At 51.6% G+C, this 22,713-nt stretch overlaps 2 long non-coding RNA genes across 11 annotated transcripts in view; one reads left to right on the plus strand and one right to left on the minus strand.

Moving 5' to 3' along the window:
• The window catches only part of LOC101933729 (uncharacterized), a 127,977-nt gene that overhangs the window by 24,149 nt on the left and 81,115 nt on the right, over positions 1 to 22,713 (plus strand). For 4 of the 10 annotated variants that reach the window (XR_010594868.1, XR_509202.4, XR_509204.4 and 1 more), the window contains one exon: positions 13,367 to 13,459. The exons of 4 other annotated variants lie outside the window; for them this stretch is intronic. This is a non-coding gene — a long non-coding RNA (uncharacterized LOC101933729). Of the gene's footprint in view, positions 1 to 10,388; positions 11,041 to 13,312; positions 13,460 to 22,713 lie in introns of those variants that run through there. 2 more of the 10 variants (XR_010594869.1, XR_010594867.1) reach the window with 2 other exon arrangements.
• Positions 7,937 to 10,701, minus strand: LOC135977396 (uncharacterized). Its single transcript, XR_010594870.1, has 2 exons — positions 10,595 to 10,701; positions 7,937 to 10,218 (listed from the first exon to the last, which is right to left on the minus strand). It is a non-coding gene; the product is annotated as an uncharacterized LOC135977396 (long non-coding RNA).

The raw sequence follows: 22,713 nt of genomic DNA on the forward strand, positions 1-22,713 counted from the left end.
AATGCTTTTAGTTCACATCTTTCTGTGAAAGTGAGTCCAAGTTGGAGCATTTGCATCTTTGGTATTATAGCAGCCCCCCACCTCCCATCTCTCTCTCTCCTTTTAGGTCAGCTCAGAAAAAGAGACCTCTTCGTTACATTTGCAGATATGATCCAGAGGTAATTTTGAAATGGCGTGTCTCCTCTCAGGTGCAAGCAGACTGGAGGACAGTGTGTCTTATGCGGATCGCTAGTAACACGTGCACAACTGCCCACTGCACAGATTGCTGTGTGGGAGGGGGAGACCCCTGCCCAAAGTGTTACCATTATTGCATCAATTGAAAATGATTTAAAGGTTTTGGGGTTTTTAAACGACAGCAGTGAACGGATTCAAAATACCCGTAGGCAGCCCTCTAGAATGTGGTTACAGAAATGCCTTTTTTTCGCTATTGAATTTAAACACACCAGGCTGTTACATTTTCCTAAATATCCGTTAGACTAAACTGCAGTCCCGTTTTTTATAAAAAGTCACGGCTCGCCCTTTTATTCGGTGGATTTTGGCTCTCATTTATTAGCTGATTGGATAGATTACTTTTTGTGTGTGTGCTGTGTTTACACCAGAGTCCAATATGGCTGCTGGAGTGAAGGTATTTTGCTTCATAAGAAGGTGCATTTGATCTATCTATCGATCGATCGATCTTATGAAGTGTGTATCTATATATACACACACACACCAACCTGCCCATTTCAATGAAATAGATATGGATCCAGGAGAAATTATGCAGGTAAGTGTCAAATAGGAAAGGTCACCTCTTGGCTTGAAGCTTGTGTTTGTCTGGATATACGTTTGCTTCATTGTTAATAATTTTTAAAACTGCCTAAAAGCTTACTTCAAAGTAAAATGAGTGAGCCAAGGGGGTAGAGAGGACATGACTGGCTGTGTGACAGCTCCATCGGGAACCTGACGCGGACAGGTTTGGGTTTGGGTTTTTTCAATCTTTCCGTGGTCCTTCCCATCCTGGCCCTTCACGGTGGGTAAGAGCAAATATTGCAATACAGCCGGTGTTGTTTCTGAAGATCTGTGTGGAGACAGAGCTAAAGACAAGCTGGGGCTCTGGGCGGAATGCAGGGACAAGCCTTGGAGAGCTCTCCCCGTGTTTAGGATGTTTAAAGTCCTGGCGAAAGGATTTAAGGGGGAACAATTTGGGGGTTCCCCCCCAAGGGTTTCCCGGTCTCCAGTCACGTGTGGACATGTTGTGCCGAAGGGAAATCTGATCGGGGCTGTACAAGTGGGGACTTCCTGCAGCAGCCCACAGGTAATACATGATCAGAGCTGCCCATCAAGTGGTTCCATCAGTGCAAAATAAAGGGCTGGGATTTGTTTTTAATGTACCCCCCCACCCCCACCCTTCCTCATTGTTGAGAAGTTTTCAGCGCTCCCCACACGTGGCTCCTTTGGCGGGCCGGGCCTGGTTTAAGCGGGGATCAGGTCTCTCAAGGAATTCCCAATGCGTCCCCAGTCCCTTAAGCTTTTCTGGGGAATGTTTTGGGGCCGTGTCCGAGATAGACCTGGAAGGTAAATAACGGTAAAAGAGGCAGGATGCCACGTGTGTGCGGCGGGTGTCTCTGTGAGACAAAGGTATTTAAAAGTAATCACTCTGGGGTTTTTTTCCTGGAGGTCTCCTGTTTTTCTCTCTCCCTATTAAATCAATTCAGATCTAGGCAAGCGTGTGCGTGGGGGGGGGGGGGATACAGGGAGCGAGATGCCTATTTTATTTTACCGCGTGAAACTCTGGCACGATGGGTCCATGCGGTGGAGGCAGCTTTTGCGCGGGTTTGTTTATATCTCGGAGTCTAAGCGGGAGCCCCTTCGCTTTGCAGGTAGGCTGCAAAAATCGGTGCATTGCGATTTAAAAAAGGGGGGGGGGGTAAAAAGGAGAAAAAAATACCGTTATGAATGTGGCCTGTTTCCATTTGGAATTCGACGGTAAATGCCAAGCAGATCTTAGCTGGTTTAAGAACTGTCCAGCCCGTCCGCGTGTGTGTGTGTGTGTGTGTGTGTAGATACATAGAGAGTGAGAGAGATGGGAATGAGAAGAACCATTAGTTATATATTTTTGTCTTTCTCAAAAAAAAAAGGCCCGACAATATAGAAAGTGGCATTTTAAACCTCTGCTTTACAGTAAGGATTGACAAGAAAGCAGATTTCAGGGTGGAAGCAGTTGTGCTGATTTAGAAACAAATATATTAACACTCCCTCTGCTCATTAAGGCTTCCCCGTAATATTTTATGTATTTATGTGCTTAAGCCGAGTCCTGGAAAATATACCTAGAAAGGTGTTTGCAATAAATCATACATGAAGCACTTCAATATGCAGATCTGACACACGTTTTTATTAACGTGTGTGTGTCGTTTGGTACATGTATCCACTTTTATCACAATCTTTGTGTTCTCCGTGGATATGTAAGACTAGATACTAGATGTGTCTCTTACACATATTCCATCATTAATGTTATATACACAGATATAATAAACACATGGAAACATTGTGATGAAAGTGCTTGTACATATTTTAGAACAATATTGTTGGTGAACAATTAGACACTCCTATAACAAACGCCTCAGCAATGGTGTTATAAAATACGTGTACGCTTTTATAACAATATTTTGTGTGTCTGTTATACGTGTGTTTAACGAGCACACCAAAATATTGTTATAAAAATACCTACACGCACATATCCCCCGAAGCGAGTGTATAAATTAGCGTGTACACATACCTCTGTATCAATGTTAACACACATCCATGTTCTAGAGGGTACAGTCATAGTGCGTCGGTAGAATTTCAGTCCCTGGCATGGGTATAGTTAAGAGGATGTACATTATGAATGAGATTTTTCTGACGTTATTCTATAAGTGAACGTCTCGATTGGGAGCTTCTCGGGGCCTGTGGGAAGAAGATTGATCTCATTTCTTATCCACAATAGATTCAAACACATTTGATAGAATTGTTTTCTGTTTAGAATCGCACAGTTCTGTGTCTGGGCTAAAAGCTCCCCCTGCGCCCCACATTCTAACCCGCGCGAACACGGTTGTCAGGTCAGAATGAAGACACTTGTATCAAACAAAATATAATGCAGCATGGGCCCTGGCCGAGGCAAAACTGCAAGTGAAGTTAATGGGAGTTTTGTCAGAGTAAGGACAGCAGGCTCAGGTCCAAGGCGTGGGAATGCCATTCCTATGGAAATAGTTTGAAATATTTGAAAAAGGGGAATTATAGAAATGTTGTGTGGCGATTTAGACTATTTCTGTGGGCTGTTTAAATACACGTGTGTGCATGTAATATCACACACCCATATATAAACATACACTATGTATAATGTTATATATTCGGTTTGCAAATTATATATAGTCACACCAAACAGAGTCAAAATATGACACATAGTGTGAACTATTCTAAATAGTCCATATGATACACAAATTGTATTAATATGTGCGTAACATGTAGCCTTGTGGAGGATAGCTGGCATATACAATTAAAAATATAACACCTAACAAAAGAAATGACGGAGACGATGAGAGATGATACATATCACACACACACACACACACACACACACACTCAGATAATATTTCACATTTTCAAAAATTGTCATTTTGGAGCATTTTGTTGAATGTCAATGTAACGGAACACGCCTAATATGTGCGTATACACAAGACACCCACGTGTCTCTGAGACATATAATGATCTACTCAGGAATATTTAAATTCTACAAATGCATGGGGGGGGGGGGGAGGGAGGGATAATAAGCTAACTAAACAAACAGTTACCTGGGCAACAACAGTCTCTCCATTCAGTTCTGTTTGTCTTTTAAAAATAAATCTGACAATAATCATGAATGAATTGATAAGCACTGTACGGTTGGCAGGAAAAAAAATCCCCCCCCCCCAAAAAAATACAAAACAAAAAAGCAGAAACCTCTGCTTGCCACTTTGGAAATAGGAAGGTATCAACTAAAAACGAACATGCCGCGTTCACTTTCTTACATTGCGATCTCAGGAGCTTTGGAACTGCAGTAGGTACCTTCCTGGAGTGCGGGATTTTGGGGGGAATAGTTTGCAAGAAAGGCCTGTCTATGGGCCAACCGACGTGTCAGGTGTAGTCTTCATTGTCCATGCCAAATTCAAACCCGCCTTGCTGTAGTTGTCAGGCAGTAAGGAACTGTGCAGACAGAGGCCTGCATTTCAGCACCATAGACAGCACTCCCCCAGTCCCTAGGTGTCTGGGATGGGCGCAGAGAGGATGGGACACCGAATTGGAACATTCTGCAGCCAGACGAGGCGGCCAGGAACCTCCCAGGTCTTCAGATTGTTGTTTGTGCCTTGTTCTGTGTGTTTTTTTTTGTAATGAATACATAAATCTGGGGGTTGATTTAACTTCTGGGAGGTTTAATGACGTTGTTCATTAGGATTTATTTTTAAACTGTGATTTCCACGTGGGAAAGAGTTAAAGAAAGAACTCCGCCGATGGTCTGCAACGGTAAAAGGGGGGCACACCACGACCCCCAGATTTTCGTATGTACCCCCAAAGTCTTGGTTCTAAGAAATCCGGCTGGGTCTCCTACTCGGGGAGAGTTGCTCATCCCGCTACAATTTGCCACTGTCCCACCCTTAGAACAGACAGAGCCAACAATATAGGAGAGGCCTCGGCACCGAAAGATTATACAGGCCATTGAGGGGCCATCGTAGTGGGAATGCACTTTGGAGAGAAGTCGAGTGGATTCCTCGAACCTGGTTCGAATTAGGAAACGCAGAATGAAACCGCCGTGTGATTCCGAATGAATCAATCGCCCTCGGGTGACAGGGTTAATGTCCTCGCCAAGTCATTAACCGGACCGTGTTAATCAGCTATGCGATAGTTCTGCTGTTGGCTAAATAGGGACCTAGGAAGGGCTGCAGCCCTGTCTGAACAACACTCCTCAGTCTTTAGCAAACGCAGCTAGGGAGAAAGCCGGGGAAGCCAACAGGCTGCCTGGTGCTTTTCGGGGTTGGCGCTGTGCTGTCTCCACGGACAAGCCGCTTTAATTCTGGGCTCAGAGGAAAGGAGGGAGACGAACGGCTTCCCCGGGCCCTGAAAACCTCTCTCCGAAAAGAGCCATAAGATCTGAATAAACAAACCCCCCAAACCTGCGGAATCGCGGCCTGCCAAGCCCTGCTAGTCTCTGAAGTCATTCCAAGCGGCCGAGGCACCGAGCCGGTCTCTGGGACGCCTTTTGGCGCATTAAACGTCAGTCTACAGGAGCCCGTTTGGCTTATCAATAGCGTGTTCATGCCTCGCCCCCAGCAGGCTCATCTACATGGGGTGCATATGAATGAGGCTGGGGGGGGCGCCGCTTCCTACTTCCCACCTAATTATAGACCAGCAGCCTCGGTAAAATAGAGCTGTGGTGGTTGGTTGGATGTCGCCAGGCCTTTATTAATGTCTGTCGGAGTAAGGAAGTTGTGGGGGGCGGCGGGGGGTAATTGATGGACTACGTGTTGGGTTTAGTTCAATCGGATACAAACAACGCGTCCAGGGCTTCTCTAGAAATAGGGGGAAAGATCAGGCATTTCCACCGTGTCAGCTGACGCCGGCAGTCCAATGGCAGATGGAGGGGGTTGGCAAAAATAACAATACAGTCAGGCCAGAGGAAAATTTAGGAGGCTGGGAGATGGATAAGTTATCACAACAGGCTGTGTGATTGCATGGGTGTGCGCACGTGGGTGATTGCATGGGTGTGCTCACGTGGGTGTTTGCATGGTGTGCACACATGGGTGTTTGCATGGGTGTGCGCACGTGGGTGATTGCATGGGTGTGCGCACGTGGGTGATTGCATGGGTGTGCTCACGTGGGTGTTTGCATGGGTGTGCGCACGTGGGTGATTGCATGGGTGTGCTCACGTGGGTGTTTGCATGGGTGTGCTCACGTGGGTGTTTGCATGGGTGTGCTCACGTGGGTGATTGCATGGTGTGCACACGTGGGTGTTTGCATGGTGTGCACACGTGGGTGTTTGCATGGGGTGCACACATGCGTGATTGCACACAAGCCTTTGCATGTGGATGTCTGCAAGAGAAGGATTCTTTGCTTGCTTTAGTATCATTTTATGATTGTTTCATTTTGGGATTTTTAAATGTTTTTTTGTCTCCCTCAATGTGGTGCAGGCGGAAGGGGCTGGGTCCCCAGCTCTGGAATCCAGGCTCTTTATGTCTAGGCTAGACATGGCCTGGACAGTGACACAGCAGGCTTCCCCCAACAGAGCCCCCTCCCTGTGTGGTCCGGTTCTGACACCCTCAAGGAGACAGAGGGCAGCTCAGGTCTTAGGGCTCCTTCAGCCCTGGGCCTGCCTGGTCAGCCTGCTGGCAAGGGGGGACTGGGGACTGCTAGGGGATGGCCTGGAACCCACTCGCTGGTTTCACACGCAGGCCACCAGGGATGGATAAACTGAAGGGGCGTTTAAATCCTCGCAAAGGCCTGGGGGTTCAAAGCTGCAGTGTGATCTCCTGTTGGGCCTAAAGGCTGCCGCTGTCTCCGCACCCTTTCCGCAGCAGGAGGAAGAAGTGTTGCCTCTGGATCTGGCCTGCTGTGTCACTGTCCAGGCCATGTCTAGACTAGACATAAAGAGCCTGGATTCCAGAGCTGGGGACCCAGCCCCTTCCTCCGAGCCCTGTGTCCAGAAGAGATTTCTATTACTTCCCTTCCTCCGCCCCCCAGGAGAACACCCCCCACCCCACCCTGCAAAGTGTGCTTCTTGGGCCTAGGCCTGCAGCACTTCTCCAGCCAGCAGGACGTGTCACTCTAGACTGGAGAGCTGGGCAAGGCCTATTAGGTCAGCCGCTGCTCCCCTCCCTGCCCATTCAGGGCTGTAATAGACTTGGAATCACTTTCCCCCGCAGAGCCATTAAGCCTATTGTTAAACGCCTGCCTGTGGCAGAACAGTGCAGCTCGGTGGCTGGGGCACCTGACTGGCAGAGACAGGACGTGGGTTCTATTTCTACCTCTGCTGTGTGACTTCCCCTCTCTAGGCCTTTGCCTCCCCGCCCCCCGCCCTCGACTTGTCTCTCTGTATTGCAGCCCTTTGGGGCAGTGCCTGGGTGTTGTGTCTCACCTGGCACCAGGGGTCTCCAAGTCCAAATTCTCTATGTGCTACTACACTTACACCGATATGACAGGAGTTAGTTCCATGCGCCCTTGCTTTCTCAAGGCACTCCTGGTGCCATAGACAAATAGGGAAGAACAAACAGTAAAATCTTTCCATCCATTTGTTGATCATATTTGCTTTCATGCAATATCCCCACCCTCATTTTTGTTTTTATTTGACAATTATTCCACACTGGGTGCAGGTTTGGAGACTTGCTAGGATCCCGTTGGGTGTAGCCTCTTTGCTGCTGTCAGTTTCCTCCCTAGGCAACTGGACGGTGATGAAATGTGAGGACTAGAGGGAGTGAGTCAGATCATGTTTAAGAAAAGCTTCAACTTCTTATTTACATGCTTAAGGTTTAGCACCTGCTTAAGTGCTTTGTTGAATCTGGGTCTGAGCCCCTTGGAAGAATGAATTCTCAGAATCTGCTCCCATGTGGATTGCAGCATCTGCTGGGGTGGGGGGGGGGGTTGCACCATGGTGGGCATGAACAGGTTTCAGGGGGGCAAAGCCACCCTCCCTCTCTGTATGGCTAGATGGGATGGGGACATTGACTTTAGTCCCCTGTAAATTGGGGCTTTGGTGGGGGGTAATGCAGAGAAACCCTGCTCTAGAAGGCACTCTCACAACAGGAAGGGTGCTTTCTATTTAAAGAGACAAGATCAAAGCCCAAGTGGGCAGATTTGTTCAAATGGCTTGGAGGTGGGCTTGTGGGTCTCTCACACCCCCTGGGATGGCAGGGAGAGCATTTGTTCCCCTTATGACTGTTTCATTTTTTAAAAAAAGTTTGCCTCTGATCAGGAATGTGCCTGAAATACCAGCTCTTCGGGAGAGCCTGGGATTACTGGCTTTTAAAGCCAGCCGGGACCTCGCTGGTTACACTCGTTACAGCTGTCCTCCCGTGGGAGGTTTGGCAAAGCTGAGGTTGAAGTGGACAACTTGCTCCTTTTCAGGAAGCAGTCGCAGGCTTTCAGGCTCCTGCAGGGTCCTAAACCACCTGGATTAAATTAAAACTGGAATATTCGAGTAACAAGAACCGAGGATAAAGGAAAATGTCTTTTCAAAATAGGAACGTGGATTTTTTATCAGACCCGTTGAATTTTTTTTTATGAACAATACATCAAAAGAGCTTGAATAATACCCGTCAGCAGGCCGAAGGGAGCCTTCGCCAGAGACCCAATGTCTCTGACCTGTGCACACATGAGCATAAAGATTTCGACGAGATCTTTATGGCCACATGCTTTGCTGATGCTGTGTCTTCCACCAGTGCATATCAAGGTGTGTGTGTGTGTGTGTGTGTGTGTGTGTGTGTGTGTGTGTGTGTGACACAGGTGTACACACATATACACGTACATAATACCATCCAGCATATCTGAGCCCGTGTTCCATAGGTGGAGTTGCCTGGGAGCGCTGTTGAGAAGGTCCCGTCTTGGGGCCCGGTAACAGAGGCAGCCGTATCAGCCCAGTTCAGACAAGTCATTGGCCCAGAGGGGAGGTCCAGGCCTGCTATTCACGGCACCCAGCCGCGGAGAATTGGGAGCCGAAAGGCTCCTTGTCCCGAGGTTTCCGGAGTTTCTTTCCTCGTGGGTTGTTGTTGGTGGTGGTTTTTAAGACTCTCTGGGGGAATTAGCTTGTCCCAGTTGCTGTGGAAATACCCAGGACAGGGTGTGGCTCTCTGCCCCTTCCAGCATGTGACTGGCGCATCGTCAGGCGGTTCCTTGCCCAGACTCCTGGTATCCGGGTTGTCACCTTGGGCTGCGCTCCCCAGGGCTCGGTTTGCAGCGCTAGGCTCCGTCCTGGCTGGGTGGCGCCGGGGGTGCGCCGCCTTGTGCTGCTCTCTGCACGGAGGTGGCGGAGGAGACAGAGACACTAGCGGCCCTGCAGTGGGCCAGCGCCTGGTCTCTGCTCCCATTTACACGCGAGCCCAGGCTCTGGCCCGTTGCTTGCGAGCTCTGCGGAGAAGCCAGGACATGGGGGATGGGAGGGGCTGGAGGCTGTTGCTGGTTTTACTGGAGATGCGGATTTAAGGCCGGCGCTGGCTGCTGTGGGCGCTGACCCAACGCAGCCTAGTGGGTTCGGGCGCTGACCCAACGCAGCCTAGTGGGTTCGGGCGCTTCTTGTCCTGCTGCACGTGGAGGTTGCGCGGGGGGGGGGCTGTCTGGTCCATTCGGTTTGTTTGCCCCCCCCCCACTTCCAATTTATACGGGAGAGGTCTTCAAAAGCAGGACTGAGCCGCGCTGGGCTCAAGACGAAGTATGGGGGGTGCGGGGGGGGGTCGCAGGTGGGGGGGTGCCTTTCCAGGGAGTGCAGATTAAACTCCGAACAAGCCGACAGCTGCAGGCTCGCCCCCGGCCCCCCAACTTTCGGTGTTGCGCGTACCAGTGTTGGGACCCCAACTTTCAAACTGGAGAGACCCAAGGGCGCCTTTAGCTAGAATTGGGGGTAGGGGGATTTTCCTTCCCACGCCTGCAAACCCCCCCCCCGCCCCCCGAGGTGTTCCCTTCGCTGCTGGCGGAAGCCCTGAGCCTGGTTCATCTCCTGAGGCCGGGGTGGAAAGAGGCTGGGGTGGGGGAGGAGAATAACTCGGGCTGCGAATGTCTGGGCCCCAGGGGGGCTGCTGCGAAGCCGGGCTCCGAAGCCGCTTCAGTCCCAGCGAAGGGAGGGCGGGGGCGAGGGTGCAGATCCGTCTGCGCCTACCTTTGGGGGCGCAAGCCCCCCGTGCCCAGGATCTGTCCTGCCATGTGCCCCTCCCGGGCGGGTCTGCCCCTGTTCTACATCCAGCATCCCCCGGGGGTGGATCACAGCTCGGCCCAAGGTGTTTCTTTGCCCTTGCAGGAAAACTGTCCATCAAATACATCAATTTAAAAAAGCCCCCCTGGTTATTTCACAGGGGGAAAAAAACCCAGCCCAGTTTCTCCTGGCTCTCACCAAACGCGTTTCTGATCCTGCCCGGATTCTTCTCAGAAGTAGGAGCGAGGGGGAACTGGGACCGAAAAGGACATTATAGACCGATTCGTGGGTGACCTGGGGAATGATTCCGTTGAATGTCACTTCTCTATCTCCTCCTTTTGGAAATAATAGAAACAGCTTTATCGCTATCGGCCAATGACAGGGAACAGATTCGGAGCTAAAAGTCCACCACCACCCGCATCGTGTCTCTTCTCCTCCCCCCCGAAAAAACCACCCCAGTTTGCTGAAGAATCCCAAATCCGTAAAGCCTGTTAAGAAAGGAGCTATTCTGACAGACATGGGTAGGACCTGGGAGGCATTTGGAGGTGCGGGCCGGGGAGGGGAAGCGCTCGGACAGGCTCTGGACTCGCTCTCACCGATACAGGTTTGTTATCAGTAAAAACCCACGCGCGCTCGCCCTCGGAATAAAGTGACTTTTAGCAGAAGGACGCTGAACTCCCCGCCGCGCTGGGAACAAAGGGGCCGAGTTACCTTCCAGCGAGGATAATCTGCGGGAGCCGCTGGAATCAACTTTCCAACCCTCCAGTTCGGCGAGTGTCTCTTTAGCCGAGCGCGGCTGCCGGTTTTCTGCAGATGTCAATTACCGGCGGATCCTGCCGGAGAAGCTGCACGTGTGTTTATAACCTACATGGCCGGGCTTAACCATGCACAAGATATTTCTGTCAAACCGCGGGGAGGGCAAAAATCTGGCGTCTAGCAAGTCAAATGCGCCGGGCATGTTACCGGCTAAAGCGGGGGCCTGTAACTTTGTGGAAGAGGCAACTTCTTGATGAATGCAAATGAGCTTGGTAGAGAGCGAAGGAAATCTCGGGAGCTAAAGATGGTGAAATGAGCAAAGAGAAGGAAGGAGGCAGGCGCTGGAGAAGGAGGCGGCGGGCAGGGGTTGGGTCGTTTGCTTTGGAAATGCTCCCCTGAAGGTATCGAGAATAATGGACGCAGGGTTTTTGGTTTTGAATCCGTGTGAGGCGGGGATCTGCAGTCCGGGGAGGAGGGAAATCCAGGGATCGGGGGGTTAACATTTCAAAAAAAGAGCGAAAATGTTTCAATCTACCTCCCTTGAAAGTCATCGGTCTTGCTGCTAAGAAGCAGGTCTGGCGTCCTTCGCCGCGCGGCGGCGTTCAGGTCAGCGTGGCCAGGGACACAGTGCGGAGACGTTTGGGGATGTGAACAAAAATGTGCATGAGAAGGGCAGAAAATAGAGTGGGACCCTGCCCGGGTCTGGGAACCGGGCATCCATTCCCCGAGTGCCCGGGGAGCAAATGCCTTAGCCGCGGCCGCGTTTGTTTTAAAAGACCAGGTCGCTTTTGGGGGGGAGGGTCATCGGAACCCCCTGTCCCGTTATATGCCGAAGTGGGAGCGAAGGGGCTCGATCCCGGAGCGGTGTTAGGAGGAGTCGTTGCCTCAGTAAACGGTGTGTGTGTGTGTGTGTGTGTGTGTGTGTGTGTGTGTGTGTGTGTGTGTGTGTGTGTGTGTGTGTGATTTAGGCCTGTTTCCGGGGTCTCACATTCCCCTGGTGGTTGTTGGTGTTTGCATCACTAAGTTGCTGTTTTAGCAAACAAAGAGACGACCTTAACATTGATCCCCGTGCTCCAGATGACTGGACGGACAATCTTCATCCTTCAGCAACTTCAAACCCCGCCCCCCTCCTCCCCCTCCCCAGAACTTCCCTCTCCCCCTTTTCCTCACTACAGTCTGTAGCTAAAAACAGTTCCAACCTCCCAGAAACCTGTAACGACTGCAAACGTCCAGACATGAGGCGGGTGCATATTCCCTGCATGATAATTGTCAAGCGATTTCCTATCATGAAAAATGATCCCAGCCCTTGGATTAGAAATCGCTGAGTTGTTTGGTTGGGGGAGGATTCCTATTTCCCCCCCCCCCCCCAAGAGAAGGGTCTTGTCTTGCCGTCAGGGTAAGAGAGAAACGATCTCTTGTGATAACCCCCCCCCCAGTCAAACACCGCCCCATGGCAGGCTGAATTCTGCTCTCCGGCCCCCCGCCCCCAGCTCACACTCCCCAGTGCAATTGCACGGGGTTACCCCAGGGCACAGAGAACAGAATCTGGCCCCCAAACATTTCTTAGCCATTGGGGGCCCTTTGAGACGGGGCAGCCCCGTGTGCCAATGGCTAATGGGACCTTTTCCATTTCGACTCGGAGTAGAATTGCCAGGGAGATGGGGGCGGGGGGGGACTATTTCCCGGAGTAAAATGTGTGTGTGGGGGCTGGATAAACAGATCGCTCCTCTAAATATAGTTGTGAGCAGCTCAATTACTCCCCCTTGCAAAGCGGCAAAATGGGAGGGAAACACCCTGCAGCCGGATCCCATGGCCCCAAGGCTCGTGTGTGTGTATGAGTGTGTTTGTGTGTGTGTCAATTGTTGCTGTTGCAATCGGTTTAATTTTAATAAATGATTTAGGTCCCAAAATCTCGCAGTCCTGGCTCAGGCAGAGAAGCCAATGGGTGTTGGGGCTGGGGGGGGGGGGGTGTTGTCCCCCCCCCCCCCCTCAGGGCCTGACACAAAAGTCCAATTTCGAATCGTTACAATCCCGGTAAAGCGGACGCGAGGACGTGGCTCTGTTTGCACGAATCCTTGTGCGGGCTCTGTGCTGGGCTCTGTCCTGCGCTCACTCGGGGTCGGTGCGCAGCGATGCTCAGAGAGATCCCGGGATGCTGGGGGTGGGGTGGGGGCGCTGGGGGCACTTTGTGACCCCGCAGCGGCTCGTCGGTGGAGCTGGTGTGTCTGAGACAGAAAGGGGGCTCGGAAGAGGGGCGGGGGGGGGGAGACAGACCACACAGAGCCCCTCCCTGGTACCCTCCAGACTTCCACTTGCTCAGCCATGTAGCAATAAGCATGTCTAATGGTGCTGACATCACCAGAGCCCGGGTGCCTGACCTCCGCCCTGTCTGGCTGCCCCCCCCCCCCAAGAGCTGGCTTTTCTCGCACGTTGGCCCAGCCCAGAAAGTCTGGCTTTGTCCCCTGCGGTCGCCTCTCTTTATCCCCCCCCCCATCCTCAGACTTTCTCAGACCACTTGTCTCCCTCCCCTCCCCCCTCTCATGTGCACTTTCCCTGCTGCCCAAAGGAGGGTTTGGATCAAGTTTAGGAGGAGATCACGAAAGTGCCAAGCGCCTGCCTGGAGCCGCTGGCGGGTGTGCGCGGGGGGGGGGGGGTTATTTGGGGAGGGGGCTTTTTGCCGAGAGTCCAGCAAGCTTTTTCCACCCTCCTTCTTCTCCACTCTCCAAGGCGTGGAAGGACAAGCAGAGCCGGGAGCTCCCAGCCGTTCCCAGGGGCCGGCTGAGACCCGCTGACCCCCAGGAGGAGCAGCAGAAGTCGAAGGTACTTTCCTTCCCCTCCCCTGGTTCTTTGCGCCGGTATCCGGTTGTGTGTTACCCCAGCGAGCACAGAGGAGAAGTTGTTTCTCTCCCTTCTCACTGACTGGTTGCAAAGGACACACACACACACACTCGCCAAATAACCCATTTTTCCCTATACAAAGGCAAATAAACCTGCTCTCCATCCCCCCCGCTCCCAGGTTCGGTCTCTGGCCTATTTGCTGATTTTATTCCCCCCCCCCCCCCCCAATCCGGGCCCTGGGAGTAGCTTGTGCAGGGACGGGTGGCTGAGAGTTTCTCTGCCCTTTTGTTAGGCCGGTTGGGTTGCAGCCTTTGCTTTGGCCTGATCCTTCTGCTTGTGACAGACGGAGAAAGAGGCCTTTTTTTAACACTCCTGCTTTAGGACTGTCTGAAAAACTCCACTGGCTCCCCCCAAGGCCCAACCTGGGGCTGGGAGGGGGGCCATGGGAGCAGAAAGAGCTTCAACAGAGCCCAGAGATGCCAAATAAGAGCAAAGATGGGGAGGAGGAGGGCAGGAGGAGCCAGAGGCACCTCGAAAATCCTGGGAGGTCCCTTTAAGATGAATAATTTTATTTCATCATCTGAGTCCTCATGACTCAGCATTTCTCATGCCAGTAATTTACAGTAATTACAAAGTCAGAGCCCAGCACAGTGAGAGGGGTTGAAGGTAAATGGGGGGTGAGAAGGAAGCAGATCTCTAGGGAGAAGGGACAGTTTGGGTGACGTTACTCTAAATAAATGCTTATTTTTTTCCTGGTTGCCTGTGTGTGTTAGTTGTGACTATTGCATTGAGGGTGCGCGGATTTGTGTGTTGCATTAGGATGTGTGTGTTGCAATATACACAGGGATTAAGATGCGTGGAATCCGCCTGGATCGCAACAGAGAGGCTTCCTAGTTAAGAAAAATATAAAATGGGGAGGATTTTGAAAGGCAGGAACCCGCTCTGTAGATCTAAAAGGATTTGCTTTTTATTTTGTACTGTGCTGGGTGCATGAAGCAGGAAGTGGCACCAGGATCCAAGCAAGGCGTGTGTGTATATGTTGTGTGCATGGAATGACCGAGGCCTATATTGAAAGGACTGGGTTGGTTTTTGTCTTTGGTTATCTAGCTGTATGAGTGTATGTGATATCATAAAGCTAGAGAACCGAATGTAAAAACTGATTCACAATTCTCCAGGACTTCCTACCCTCCGAGAGCTCTCCCTGTACTTAACCGGGGGAGTGGATTTCCACACGCCACCAGCCTCTGAATTATTGGCAGCTTTCTAAAGGAAGTGCACGCATCTTTTGCAAAGGGAGAGAGATTGAAAGTGAAATGTGCTGTATCTATTTGGTTGAAATTTCAGTGGTTTTTTGTCTTTAATCATTTCTTGAGGCCCAGGGATAAGATCTGGTTTTCTGGTGATTATTTCCATTCCCTGGGCCAACTACAAACTCCAACAACTTCTTATTTTTCCACAATGGTTTTAATCTTCACATTGACAATTAAATATTGTCGTTGTGCACATACAGAGATAAATAGAACAGAGATGGCTTAAAAGGAACCTTGAGCAAAACACCATTTATGGCAAAGTAGAAGGAAAGTTGCTTAAATGTGTCTCAACAAGTGAATTGTAACATAGAGTTAATGCATGAAATCCATGTGGAGTGGATGATCTATCTCTTTGGGAGGAAAAAGAAGTCAATTTCACTAGAAGGTCCCATTGTTTGTCTATGTCTATATGGATATTACAGTGTTGTTCATAGCAATGCTAGACTTAAGTCTGAGAAGCACGTTCCATTCTAAACTCTTATTGTCATTCCTGATCTGTCTATCTGCCTTGCTTCACTATTGTTAATATTTCAAAATATTGTGGTGACTCTCCATACAATAGACATTGTGGTGGCATTATAATTATTTTATTATTACTACAACTGAGACTGACCCTCGTGCAGTGACATCTCTGGGAGCTTTGCCTGTCCAAATGCTGCAGGATTGAGCAATATCTAGGTTTGTTTGGATATCTGCAGGCTGATACAGTTACATCCGCAAGTGCATTTTAGGTCTGCACTTGCAGTAGGCAGTGGGGAGTGAAGGCAGCGGCATTGGCCCCTTTGCATTTTAAGGCCCAGTTCCACCATCACATGTTTTATTCTTTGTATTGCAGTCGTGTCTCGAAGCCCCCATAATGGCCCAGCACTGGGCACTGTGCAAACACAGCCTGTTTCCTTCCAACGGGACAGGTTACAGGGGTAAAGTTAAGCACATGCTTAAAGTGTTTGCAGGATCAGGGCCTAATCATGCAGCTTAAGCAATGTCCATGTGATGCCAGAGTGAGGATACAGTTCATGAATATTATGGTGATGGGCCCCAGACAAAAACCTCGCCTGCGTTCACGATGCCCTTTGGCCAGGGGATGTGCTCCTGTTCAATGCACCTATATTCCCCCCTGAGCAGTAAGAGGGGGAAAATCATTTATTCAAAAACATCAAATGCCCCCTTAGCAATTTCCAGCCCCTTTAAACCTGTTCCCATTCTGCAGAACCCACCTGCTTTCGTCTCATGCTTGTTTTGTTATAATTAGGCCTTTCTTCTCTCCCCCTACTTAAACCCATACCGCCGGAGCCTGCGCGTACGGAGCAGTTGTAATGCTGAAGATTTTGGGAGCAGAGGTGCCTTTGCATAGGGCTCTCTGCGTGGTCAGCTGTTTGCAAACATTTGAGAAGGCGAGTTCCCTGCTCCAGGGACCTTACGTTCCATGGGCCTGATCGGGCTGGATGTTACTCACATCTTTAGCTGCATTGACCTTACAGGGTTGCATGTACTGGACGTTAAGTTAGGCACAGGGCCGGCTCTAGGTTTTTTGCTGCCCCAAGCAAAAAAAAATTTGGCTGTCCCCCCTCACTGCACCCTCCTGCCACCCCAGCCCTGGGTCACTGGTAACTCGCTCCCAGGGCAGGTCATTCAGCAGGAATTTTGGATGTGCACAGAACACAGACAGGATTGGTTCCCATATGGTTACAGAACTGTAGTAAAGTGGAACAATTTTCAGCTAGTGTGATTGGAGGATATCTGGATGCATATTATAAGACTGTCCTCCATAAATGAGGAAAAGTTGAGGTGCCTTTATTATTCTTTTGTTCCAGTCTTTGTTTCTATGGGGAATTTGCCAATGCAATATCACTGTCTTCCTTTTAAACAAATAAAACTAAAACTAAATAATAATAATAATAAAAGCAATGGCTGTTGAAAATAGCAATTCCAGTCCTAATAACCACTGGGAAGCATTTCTTGCTCAATTTATTCTACTTTTTCTACAGCAAGTTCCAGTGGATCAGTATATTTGATTTGGGAGAAATGAAGTAACAGCTGCCCAAATTGAGCTTGAGCACTCCTGAATTTTGAGGTGTTCAAATCTGGAAGGCAGGTGCTAGATTCCCTTTCTGAATATTAGCTACATCTGGAAAGGAAAAGTCAGTTTCTGCTTCCATGGCTCAGAAGTGGAAATCCTCCTACGTGCCTGGTACTGTATCTAAAGCTGCCCAGTCTAGTAGAGCCTCCCCTCCCTTACTTTTCATTTTAAATTCTAGTGGGATCCACGTACCTGCCTTGCTAGGCTTCAGATAGAGAGGTGCACTGTCCCTTTAGTCCACCCAATTCTTTCTTTGGGGGAGAGCCCAGGGCTGGGGGGGCAGGAGGTGCGGGGGTGGGGGGGGAAGAGCCCAGGGCTGGGGCGTCAGGAGGTGTGGGGGTGTGGGGAGGGGAAGAGCTCAGGGCTGGGGCGGCAGGAGGTGCAGGTGGGGGCCAGAGCTGGGGCGGCAGGGGGTGCGAGTGCAGAGGAGGGGAGAAGAGCCCAGGGCTGGGGTGGCAGGAGGTGCAGGTGGGGGCCAGAGCTGGGGCGGCAGGGGGTGTGGGTGCAGAGGAGGGGAGAAGAGCCCAGGGCTGGGGTGGCAGGAGATGCCGGTGGGGGGAGAGCCCAGGGCTCGGGCAGCAGGAGGTGCAGGTGGGGGCCAGAGCTGGGGTGGCAGGGGGTGCGGGTGCGGGTGGGGGGAGAGCCCAGGGCTGGGGTGGCAGGAGATGCAGGTGGGGGGAGAGCCCAGGGCTGGGACAGCAGGGGGGTGTGGGTGGGGGCCAGGGCTGGGGCAGCAGGGGGTGTGGGCAGGGGAGAAGAGATTAGGGCGGGGGTGGCAGGGGGTGCGGGCGGGGGGAGAGCCCAGGGCTGGGGCAGCAGGGGGTGTGGGCAGGGGAGAGTCCGGGGCTGAGGCAACATAAGGGTGTGGGGGAGCCCAGGGCTGAGGTGGGGGGCGGCAAAAAACCTAGAGCTGGCTCCATTCCTACCATTCACAGCAAGCTATAACATGAGGTTTCAGTTCTACGCTCCTTCCCCCTCCCTTTCCTGTTAATTGCGGCCCAGGGAATGCTGGGAAATGTAGTTCTTTCCCTGCTCCAGGGTTGGCTCTATAGGCAGGGAGCTAACCAAGGAGCTTCGGCTCCCAGGGCCCCCTGTTGGTTCTCAGCTCTCAGGCTGGATTCTTGCGCCCCTGCAAATTTGCCCCCCCAAGCCCCTGCTTGCTTTGCTGGTGCCTAGAGCCGGCCCTGGTTAGGCAGATAATGCATGAAGCTGATGTCCTGACATGGTGCAGGAGGGAACGGAGTGATTTCCCCGCTAGTGTCGCCGTTGTCCCGCGATGATCAATGCAGCTGATCCGCATGGGTCGATTATGGTGGCGTATCCTGGGTGGGGTCTGGTCGTGGGCAGGGACCCGCTCCGTGGATAGCCTGTATCAGAGGAAGCTTGGGAAGTCCCAGAGAAATCAGCCCTGGTTCTTGGCCTCCAGCTGGGGAGAATCAGAGGTTGGCTCGATTTTCAGCGCACAGGTGAGCGAGCCGCCAGGCAGGGGGCGTTTTAAAAACGTCATCACACGATTTGGGCATCACTGCCCATAGGGTTGGGTCTCCTAGGCCCTGCAGATCGTATGTAATGTACAGAGCAAAACAGTGTTCTCACGGGAGGAAGGACGGGGTCTTGTCCATTTAAAACCCCCGGAGTAATGAACTCGCTTTGTCCCCATCTCTGGGTGTGAGGCTTCTCCATGCGGGGCTGGGTCTTATTGTCCTTAAGGGACCCAGGCCTTGCCTGGGCAATTGGCCCCACTGAAGCCAAGAGGACTATGTGCAAGAGTAAGTGCTACTCCCATGAGTAAGAATTGCAGGCTCAGCCCCCAGTTTGTGCAGGTCCCGTCTCCACCAGGTCTGTGCAGCGGGGCCAGGGGAGGCAAGCGTGCAGCAGCCAGCATTCCCAGCAATCACAAGGCAGCAGGGGCTGGCAGGGGACATCTTGGAACCCCGTCCGTGTTACCAGCGCAGTGGCCGGGGGTTTTGCCACTGGGGGCTAATGGATTAGTAACCCTTTCCCCCGGAGAGGCTGTTTGAGGCCCCCTTGGGGTGCTGGGGAGGAAGAGGCCAGCCTACAATCCCCGTCTGTCCACGTCTAGCTCCTGCCTTTGAGCAAGGGCCGAATAATAAATGTTCAGCTTGCCAGTGGGGTTATGCCGATTAAGAGCCAAGCCCGGTGATGTCTGGCTGCTGGCTGGGCCGGGCTGGGCCCCAGGGTGGGGAGGGCTCTGACCCCATTCCAAGAGCCGTTCGTTTAAACGTCAGCACCCTTGCTCCTTTGAGGCACAGCGTTTAAGGCCAGAAGGGGCCAGATCATGTGGCCTGAGTATCAGGAGCCACCCGCCCCACCCAGCACCCGCATACTGAACCCAGCAACTGAAACGAGACCGAAGCATCGCAGCCCCCGGGAGGCTAGGCCACAGGGCGAGACCAGGAGGGACCGCGGCTCACCGGTGCCCGAGGCCCCGAAGTGGGAGGGAAAAGTGGATATTTCCCCTCTCTGAGCATGCTTGGAGGGGGCCCCTGGCACAGGTATTGCTGCCCTCTCTCTGGCCGGGGCCTGCGCACCGTGTAGTGTGTTGGCCTTGCCAAGCCGCCGCCCTGTCCCCGTCGAGGTTCCAGTGTCCACCACCAGCATGCTCCCTGCAGCAGGGATGGGATTGTGGCCACGCCCCATTGCCCATGCCCAGGCCTCTAGTCTTGACCTTATCTTTGTCCCCATCTCGGCCCCCTTTTGGACAGTCGGCTCGTCAGTCCGTTGATGTGGAATTCTCTGCTTCAGTCTGAGCCTCTTCCCCTTTTCGGAGCCTGGCTTTATAATTTTCCTCTCCAGCTCACGCTCTCTCTCCAAGGCGGCGTGATAAGCGTCTCTCTTTATCTTGCACCAAGGGCCAAATTTGCATCCCATTTACACCAGAGTAACTCAGTACTTAATTTGTCCAGCCGGGCTTGCCAGGGCTGAGCCCCGGCGCCTCCGGGTCTTGCGGTTCGTAGCCCCGGCGCCTCCGGGTCTGGCGGTTCGTAGCCCCGGCGCCTCCGGGTCTGGCAGTTCAGAGACCCGGCGCCTCCGGGCCTGGCCGTTCAGAGCCCCGGCGCCTCCGGGCCTGGCAGTTCAGAGCCCCGGCGCCTCTGGGCCTGGCAGTTCAGAGCCCCAGCGCCTCCGGGCCTGGCAGTTCAGAGCCCCAGCACCTCTGGGTTTGCTACATCCGTTATGAAAATAAAAAAATTGCTTGAGCCCCAGTATCTCTTTCATTACAAGTTAAGCCCTGGAGTAACTGCACTGACATCCAAGCAGCCCCTCTGGGTTGGCGCGGGTGTAACCTGGCCTCTCTTTCCTCTCCTCACTTGGGTTTCCGCCTTGTAAATCTCACGCTAGGTTCCCATGAAGAAGGTTCAGGCCATTTTAATGTCCCTAAAGGAGGGTCCTTCTCCCGGCCTCTCCATACACTTTGTGTCCATCTCACCTTGCTTTTCCGTGGGGTGGAGAAGAATTTATCTATAGCGTTTTCTTCCTTCTGCGCTGCTGGGAATATAACTGGTCTGGGCTGTGACATCAAAGCTGGCCCACGCACTGGACTGGGGGTGTCTGGAGCCCCCAGCCAGAGACAGAGAAGATCCTGCAGGTGGCTTGTTTCAGATTATACCAAATTCAGCTTCGCCTGATGTCCACGGTTAAGCCAACAAAGAGAACGGAAAGAGAAAAACATCTGACAGCCCCTTGGTTTGAAGGCTATGGCAGAACTGTGACAGGGGAAGGCAGGAAGGGGGGAACAGCAGAGCGAGCTCAGACAAACAAGGACTGTTTTCAGCTGACAGCGTTTCTGTGCTGGTTACTTAGCAGAGGGGTCTATTAATAAACAGCCACCAAAGACACTCCTGTTATCCTGGCCAGCATAGCACAGAGGGCTGCCTAAGGGCTGTGCACCTTGGTCTGGGATTTCAATCGTCATTAGCACAGATGGCTCTGGCCACCAGGTGACCCCTTCACAAAGGCCCTGCAGGATGTTTTGGCCAGTCCAGCCCCATCCTGAGGGTTTTGTTGTTGCAATGTGGCCCCTAGACTGACAGCCCCTGCAGCGCTGCAGGGGCAGAATGACAGAGAAGGGGTGTGTGTTGGATGGAGCACCCACCTCCACATTCCTTGATGGGCGGGGGCTGTGGGGAGGGGGGAAGGAGCGTAGGATTCTGGGGGAAATTCTTCAATTCCGAGTTGAAAGCCCTGGCTGCCGCACTGTTGCGTCTTGAGGCCCTTTGTCCAGCCAAGGTTTGAGTGGAAGGAAGGCAGGCAAGTCATGTCATTAGCTGGCCTTTCAACCACAGGTACTCGGGAGAGAAAAGTGCCCTATTGAGCCAGCAGGAGCGCATGGCCTTCGCCTCCCACTCTTCTTTGCCAGCCCGATGAATTAGACAAAGGCTCTGAGGACCCCGAAGGAGAGAGGGGTGGGGAAGGGCTGTTCTCCACTAGGAAAATAACCCATCCCAGTGCCTTTGTATAGGTAATATAATATACCTTTGGAGTTGCTGTTGGTAGGTCAGTCTGGGTCCATCTACTTCAAGTATTTCCAATCATGCATTCTCTGGGAAATGTTTTGTTTAGGGTGATTTTCACTTCTACGGCACTGGGCTATTGTCTGGGGCTGATGTGAAACCTTCCCAAAGGCTGCATTCATTTATTTCAATGGGTTGGACCTTGGGGTCCCTGACTAAGGCATTGACTCCCATGCGAGTCTGGCCTGAGATTTTTCAAAGATGATTTTCAAAAGGGTTCAGTGTCTGACTCCTATTGAATTCCAGTGGGATTTAGGAGCCTAACCCTGGTAGATCCCTTTGAAAATCCCAGCTTTTTTGCCACTATAAGATCAGGGCCTTACAGTTTTTGCCTGGGTCCCATCATGCTGTAGCCTTCTACTAGCAGGGTGCAGTCCTATGAAATTGACACATTTAGTATGTTTCATGCTGTCTTCCTGCACATCACTGGTTAAATTGTACACTCCTGCACCCCAGGCAGGGCGGGGTCAACTCAGTGGAAAGAAATGGAAGCTAATGATGGTGGGAAACATTTGCAGTGTCTGTGCAATCCTCGTATTGTCATGTTAACCTGTCAGACGGTATTTATGCCGCAGCATAATCCAAAAGAATAATACAACATGGTTGATGCCTTATTTTCTGAATCCTGGCTCCCTCTGCCATGGGTGCCCAGATTGAAAGGGATTCTTTGCAGGAAATATTTGCTCGGTGACATCTATATTAATGGCTTTTTATGGAGAGGAGGACCCGAGAAAGCTCTCAGGGTATGTTGGTTTCTGGAAGCTTTCTTTTTCCTGCTGGCTCCTTGTAAACCAGTCAGGAAGAATTTCTTAAAATAGGTTCCACTTTAAGGACTTATCTGCTGAATGCCATTAATTTTCTGGGGTTCGTTAAAAGCAAACTTGGTATCATAGCAACTGAATCTATTCCAGGAAATCAGCCAATCGGAAAGCACTTTGTGTGCAACCGAAGGCAGGAGAAAGGAGCCATTCAGGTTAATTCCTGGGCACGAGTCTCAGCAAGTGAAGTTTTAATTTTCAGGAGGTCACTCCCTTTTTAATTTTATTCTTATTTTAATGAAGGGCTGTGAGAGAGAGAGAGAAATTTCCCACAAGCCAAAAATATTTAAGACCGTTACATTTTACCAACCCACTGCCCCCCAAACAAACAGAAAACCTCACCACAGAGCAACCGGCCCTTGCTAAGGCCTCTGGGCTGTAACACGGGTACTCAGGATCTGCACATAAATAACAGGAGCTAAATGTATTTTTTTTATTTTCTACCTGTAAAGCTGGGGGCGTGGGAATCGCCAGGTTGAATCAGACCACTGCGTCC

Source organism: Chrysemys picta, chromosome 25, assembly GCF_011386835.1.
Source record: "Chrysemys picta bellii isolate R12L10 chromosome 25, ASM1138683v2, whole genome shotgun sequence".
In the NCBI taxonomy this organism is placed as follows: Eukaryota; Metazoa; Chordata; order Testudines; family Emydidae; genus Chrysemys; species Chrysemys picta.